The sequence below is a fragment of the Triticum aestivum genome, chromosome 3A (assembly GCF_018294505.1).
Source record: "Triticum aestivum cultivar Chinese Spring chromosome 3A, IWGSC CS RefSeq v2.1, whole genome shotgun sequence".
Lineage (NCBI taxonomy): Eukaryota > Viridiplantae > Streptophyta > Magnoliopsida > Poales > Poaceae > Triticum > Triticum aestivum.
The window spans coordinates 578,591,987-578,600,146 of NC_057800.1; positions in this window are offsets into that span (position 1 = coordinate 578,591,987).

Genomic DNA, 8,160 nt, shown 5'->3' on the forward strand with positions numbered 1-8,160 from the left:
AGTAGAGTTGAACTAGCTCTATAACCTAGCACAAATAATTTTACACTAGAGTTGAACTAGCTCTATAACCTACTTCAAATAATTTTACACTAGAGTTGAACTAGCTCTATAACCTACTACAAATAATTTTACACTACTGTTGAACTAGCTCTACAAGCCAGTTGAAATAATTTTACAATAGAGTTGAACTAGCTCTCTAACCTAATACAAATAATTTTACACTAGAGTTAAACTAGCTCTACAAGCTAGTACAAATAATTTTACACTAGAGTTGAACTAGCTCTATAACCTACTACAAATAATTTTACACTACTGTTGAACTAGCTCTACAAGCTAGTTCAAATAATTTTACAATAGAGTTGAACTAGCTCTCTAACCTAATACAAATAATTTTACACTAGAGTTAAACTAGCTCTACAAGCTAGTACAAATAATTTTACACTAGAGTTGAACTAGCTCTACAAGCTAGTTCAAGTAATTTTACACTAGATTTGAACTAGCTCTATAACCTAGTACAAATAATTTTACACTAGAGTTGAACTAGCTCTATAACCTAGTACAAATAATTTTACACTAGAGTTGAACTAGCTCTATAACCTAGTACAAATGATTTTACACCACTTTTGAACTAGCTCTCCAAGGTGGTTCAAATAATTTTACACTAGAGTTGAACTACCTCTATAACGTAGTACAAATAATTTTACACTAGACTTAAACTATCTCTACAAGCTAGTTCAAATAATTTTACACTAGAGTTGAACTAGCTCTATAGGCTAGTTCAAATAACTTTCCACTAGAGTTGAACTAGCTCTATATAGGCTAGTTCAAATAACTTTACACTAGAGTTGAACTAGCTCTATAGGCTAGGTCAAATAATTTTACACTCGAGTTGAACGAGTTCTACAATCTAGTTCAAATGATTTTACACTACTGTTGAACTAGCTCTACAGGCTAGTACAAATAATTTTACACTAGAGTTGAACTAGCTCTACAAACTAGTTCAAATAATTTTACACTAAAGTTGAACTACCTCTACAGGCTAGTTCAAATAGTTTTACACTAATCTTGAACTACCTCTACAAGGTAGTTTAAATAATTTCACCCTAGATTTGAACTAGCTCTATAACCTAGCACAAATAATTTTACATTAGAGTTGAACTAGCTCTATAACCTAGTACAAATAATTTTACACTAGAGTTGAACTACCTCTATAGGCTAGTTCAAATAACTATCCACTAGAGTTGAACTAGCGCTATAGGCTAGTTCAAATAACTTTACACTAGAGTTGAACTAGCTCTATAGGCTACGTCAAATAATTTTACACTCGAGTTGAACTAGTTCTACAAGCTAGTTCAAATGATTTTACACTACTGTTGAACTAGCTCTACAGGCTAGTACAAATAATTTTACACTAAAGTTGAACTAGCTCTACAGGCTAGTTCAAATAGTTTTACACTAATCTTGAACTACCTCTACAAGGTAGTTTAATTAATTTTACATTAGATTTGAACTAGCTCTATAACCTAGTACAAATAATTTTACACTAGAGTTGAACTAGCTCTACAAACTAGTTCAAATAATTTTACACTAAAGTTGAACTAGCTCTACAGGCTAGTTCAAATAGTTTTACAATAGAGTTGAACTACCTCTACAAGGTAGTTTAAATAATTTTACACTAGATTTGAACTAGCTCTATAACATAGTACAAATAATTTTACACTAGAGTTGAACTAGCTCTATAACCTAGTACAAATAATTTTACACTTGAGTTGAACTAGCTCTATAACCAAGTACAAATAATTTTACACTAGAGTTGAACTAGCTCTATAACCTAGTACAAATGATTTTACACTAGAGTTGAACTAGCTCTATGACATAGTACAAATAATTTTACAATAGAGTTGAACTAGCTCTATAGGCTAGTTCAAATAATTTTACACTAGAGGTGAACTAGCTCTATAGGCTAGTTCAAATAATTTTACACTAGAGTTGAACTAGCTCTACAAGCAAGTTCAAATAATTTTACACTAGAGTTGAACTAGTTCTACAAGCTAGTTTAAATAATTTTATACTAGAGTTGAACTAGCTCTACTACCTAGTACAAATAATTTTACACTAGAGTTGAACTAGCTCTACAAGCTAGTTCAAATAATTTACACTAAAGTTGAACTAGCTCTACATGCTAGTTCAAATAGTTTTACACTAATCTTGAACTACCTCTACAAGGTAGTTTAAATAATTTTACACTAGATTTGAACTAGCTCCATAACCTAGTACAAATAATTTTACAGTAGAGTTGAACTAGCTCTATAACCTAGTACAAATAATTTTACACTAGAGTCGAACTAGCTCTATAACCTAGTACAAATGATTTTACACAACTTTTGAACTAGCTCTCCAAGGTAGTTCAAATAATTTTACACTAGAGTTGAACTAGCTCTACAAGCTAGTTCAAATAATTTTATACTAGAGTTGAACTAGCTCTATAACCTAGTACAAATAATTTTACACTAGAGTTGAACTAGCTCTACAAGCTAGTTCAAATAATTTTACACTAAAGTTGAACTAGCTCTATATGCTAGTTCAAATAGTTTTAAACTAATCTTGAACTACATCTACAAGGTAGTTTAAATAATTTTACACTAGATTTGAACTAGCTCCATAACCTAGTACAAATAATTTTACACTACTGTTTAACTAGCTCTACAGGCTAGTACAAATAATTTTACACTAGAGTCGAACTAGCTCTATAACCTAGTACAAATGATTTTACACCACTTTTGAACTAGCTCTCCAAGGTAGTTCAAATAATTTTACACTAGAGTTGATCTACCTCTATAACCTAGTACAAATAATTTTACACTAGAGTTGAACTAGCTCTATAGGCTAGTTCAAATAACTTTCCACTAGAGTTGAACTAGCTCTATAGGCTAGTTCAAATAACTTTACACTAGAGTTGAACTAGCTCTATAGGCTAGGTCAAATAATTTTACACTCGAGTTGAACAGGTTCTACAAGCTAGTTCAAATGATTTTACACTACTGTTGAAGTAGCTCTACATGATAGTACAAATAATTTTACACTAGAGTTGAACTAGCTCTACAAGCTAGTTCAAATAATTTTACACTAAAGTTGAACTAGCTCTACAGGCTAGTTCAAATAGTTTTACACTAATCTTGAACTACCTCTACAAGGTAGTTTAATTAATTTTACATTAGATTTGAACTAGCTCTATAACCTATTATAAATAATTTTACACTAGAGTTGAACTAGATCTATAACCTAGTACAAATAATTTTACACTAGAGTTGAGCTAGCTCTATGACCTAGTACAAATAATTTTACAATAGAGTTGAACTAGCTCTATAGGCTAGTTCAAATAATTTTACACCAGAGTTGAACTAGCTCTATAAACTAGCACAAATAATTTTATTCTAGAGTTGAACTAGCTCTATAACCTAGTTCAAATAATTTTACACTAGAGTTGAACTAGCTCTATAACCTAGTACAAATAATTTTACACTACTGTTGAACTAGCTGTACAAGCTAGTTCAAATAATTTTACAATAGAGTTGAACTAGCTCTATAACCTAATACAGATAATTTTACACTAGAGTTGAACTAGCTCTACAAGCTAGTTCAAATAATTTTACACTAAAGTTGAACTAGCTCTACTGGCTAGTTCAAATAGTTTTACACTAATCTTAAACTACCTCTACAAGGTAGTTTAAATAGTTTTACACTAGATTTGAACTAGCTCTATAACCTAATACAAATAATTTTACACTCGAGTTGAACTAGCTCTATAACCTAGTACGAATAATTTTACACTAGAGTTGAGCTAGCTCTATGACCTAGTACAAATAATTTTACAATGGAGTTCAACTAGCTCTATAGGCTAGTTCAAATAATTTTAAAGTAGAGTTGAACTAGCTCTATAACCTAGCACAAATAATTTTACACTACTGTTGAACTAGCTATATAACCTACTTCAAATAATTTTACACTAGAGTTGAACTAGCTCTATAACCTACTACAAATAATTTTACACTACTGTTGAACTAGCTCTACAAGCTAGTTCAAATAATTTTACAATAGAGTTGAACTAGCTCTCTAACCTAATACAAATAATTTTACACTAGAGTTAAACTAGCTCTACAAGCTAGTACAAATAATTTTACACTAGAGTTGAACTAGCTCTACAAGCTAGTTCAAGTAATTTTACACTAGATTTGAACTAGCTCTATAACCTAGTACAAATAATTTTACACTAGAGTTGAACTAGCTCTATAACCTAGTACAAATAATTTTACACTAGAGTTGAACTAGCTCCATAACCTAGTACAAATGATTTTACAACACTTTTGAACTAGCTCTCCAAGGTAGTTCAAATAATTTTACACTAGAGTTGAACTACCTCTATAACGTAGTACAAATAATTTTACACTAGACTTAAACTATCTCTACAAGCTAGTTCAAATAATTTTACACTAGAGTTGAACTAGCTCTATAACCTAGTACAAATAATTTTACACTAGAGTTGAACTAGCTCTATAGGCTAGTTCAAATAACTTTCCACTAGAGTTGAACTAGCTCTATATAGGCTAGTTCAAATAACTTTACACTAGAGTTGAACTAGCTCTATAGGCTAGGTCAAATAATTTTACACTCGAGTTGAATGAGTTCTACAATCTAGTTCAAATGATTTTACACTACTGTTGAACTAGCTCTACAGGCTAGTACAAATCATTTTACACTAGAGTTGAACTAGCTCTACAAACTAGTTCAAATAATTTTACACTAAAGTTGAACTACCTCTACAGGCTAGTTCAAATAGTTTTACACTAATCTTGAACTACCTCTACAAGGTAGTTTAAATAATTTTACCCTAGATTTGAACTAGCTCTATAACCTAGCACAAATAATTTTACACTAGATTTGAACTAGCTCTATAACCTAGTACAAATAATTTTACACTAGAGTTGAACTAGCTCTATAACCTAGTACAAATAATTTTACACTTGAGTTGTACTAGCTCTATAACCAAGTACAAATAATTTTACACTAGAGTTGAACTAGCTCTATAACCTAGTACAAATGATTTTACACTAGAGTTGAACTAGCTCTTTGACATAGTACAAATAATTTTACAATAGAGTTGAACTAGCTCTATAGGCTAGTTCAAATAATTTTACACTAGAGTTGAACTAGCTCTATAGGCTAGTTCAAATAATTTTACACTAGAGTTGAACTAGCTCTACAAGCAAGTTCAAATAATTTTACACTAGAGTTGAACTAGTTCTACAAGCTAGTTTAAATAATTTTATACTAGAGTTGAACTAGCTCTACTACCTAGTACAAATTATTTTACACTAGAGTTGAACTAGCTCTACAAGCCAGTTCAAATAATTTTACACTAAAGTTGAACTAGCTCTACAGGCTAGTTCAAATAGTTTTACAATAGAGTTGAACTACCTCTACAAGGTAGTTTAAATAATTTTACACTAGATTTGAACTAGCTCTATAACCTAGTACAAATAATTTTACACTAGAGTTGAACTAGCTCTATAACCTAGTACAAATAATTTTACACTTGAGTTGTACTAGCTCTATAACCAAGTACAAATAATTTTACACTAGAGTTGAACTAGCTCTATAAACTAGTACAAATGATTTTACACTAGAGTTGAACTAGCTCTTTGACATAGTACAAATAATTTTACAATAGAGTTGAACTAGCTCTATAGGCTAGTTCAAATAATTTTACACTAGAGTTGAACTAGCTCTATAGGCTAGTTCAAATAATTTTACACTAGAGTTGAACTAGCTCTACAAGCAAGTTCAAATAATTTTACACTAGAGTTGAACTAGTTCTACAAGCTAGTTTAAATAATTTTATACTAGAGTTGAACTAGCTCTACTACCTAGTACAAATAATTTTACACTAGAGTTGAACTAGCTCTACAAGCCAGTTCAAATAATTTTACACTAAAGTTGAACTAGCTCTACATGCTAGTTCAAATAGTTTTACACTAATCATGAACTACCTCTACAAGATAGTTTAAATAATTTTACACTAGATTTGAACTAGCTCCATAACCTAGTACAAATAATTTTACACTAGAGTTGAACTAGCTCTATAACCTAGTACAAATAATTTTACACTAGAGTCGAACTAGCTCTATAACCTAGTACAAATGATTTTACACCACTTTTGAACTAGCTCTCCAAGGTCGTTCAAATAATTTTACACTAGAGTTGAACTAGCTCTACAAGCTAGTTCAAATAATTTTATACTAGAGTTGAACTAGCTCTATAACCTAGTACAAATAATTTTACACTAGAGTTGAACTAGCTCTACAAGCTCGTTCAAATAATTTTACACTAAAGTTGAACTAGCTCTATATGCTAGTTCAAATAGTTTTAAACTAATCTTGAACTACATCTACAAGGTAGTTTAAATAATTTTACACTAGATTTGAACTAGCTCCATAACCTAGTACAAATAATTTTACACTACTGTTGAACTAGCTCTACAGGCTAGTACAAATAAGTTTACACTAGAGTCGAACTAGCTCTATAACCTAGTACAAATGATTTTACATCACTTTTGAACTAGCTCTCCAAGGTAGTTCAAATAATTTTACACTAGAGTTGATCTACCTCTATAACCTAGTACAAATAATTTTACACTAGAGTTGAACTAGCTCTATAGGCTAGTTCAAATAACTTTCCACTAGAGTTGAACTAGCTCTATAGGCTAGTTCAAATAACTTTACACTAGAGTTGAACTAGCTCTATAGGCTAGGTCAAATAATTTTACACTCGAGTTGAACAGGTTCTACAAGCTAGTTCAAATGATTTTACACTACTGTTGAAGTAGCTCTACAGGATAGTACAAATAATTTTACACTAGAGTTGAACTAGCTCTACAAGCTAGTTCAAATAATTTTACACTAAAGTTGAACTAGCTCTACAGGCTAGTTCAAATAGTTTTACACTAATCTTGAACTACCTCTACAAGGTAGTTTAATTAATTTTACATTAGATTCGAACTAGCTCTATAACCTATTACAAATAATTTTACACTAGAGTTGAACTAGCTCTATAATCTAGTACAAATAATTTTACACTAGAGTTGAGCTAGCTCTATGACCTAGTACAAATAATTTTACAATAGAGTTGAACTAGCTCTATAGGCTAGTTCAAATAATTTTACACTAGAGTTGAACTAGCTCTATAACCTAGTTCAAATAATTTTACAGTAGAGTTGAACTAGCTCTATAACCTAGTACAAATAATTTTACACTACTGTTGAACTAGCTCTACAAGCTAGTTCAAATAATTTTACAATAGAGTTGAACTAGCTCTATAACCTAATACAAATAATTTTACACTAGAGTTAAACTAGCTCTACAAGCTAGTACAAATAATTTTACACTAGAGTTGAACTAGCTCTACAAGCTAGTTCAAGTAATTTTACACTAGATTTGAACTAGCTCTATAACCTAGTTTAAATAATTTTGCACTAGAGTTGAACTAGCTCTATAACCTAGTACATATAATTTTAAACTAGAGTTGAACTAGCTCTACAAGCTAGTTCAAATAATTTTACACTAGAGTTGAGCTAGCTCTATAACCTAGTACAAATAATTTTACACTACTGTTGAACTAGCTCTACAAGCTAGTTCAAATAATTTTATAATAGAGTTGAACTAGCTCTATAACCTAATACAAATAATTTCACACTTGAGTTAAACTAGCTCTACAAGCTAGTTCAAATAATTTTACACTAGAGTTGAACAAGCTCTACAGGATAGTTCAAATAATTTTACACTAGAGTTGAACTAGTTCTACAAGCTAGTTTAAATAATTTTGCACTAGAGTTGAACTAGCTCTATAACCTAGTACAAATAATTTTAGACTAGAGTTGAACTAGCTCTATGACCTAGTACAAATAATTTTACACTAGAGTTGAACTAGCTCTATAACCTAGTACAAATAATTTTACACTTGAGTTGAACTAGCGCTGTAACCAAGTACAAATAATTTTACACTAGAGTTGAACTAGCTCTATAACCTAGTACAAATGATTTTACACTAGAGTTGAGCTAACTCTATGACCTAGTACAAATAATTTTACAATAGAGTTGAACTAGC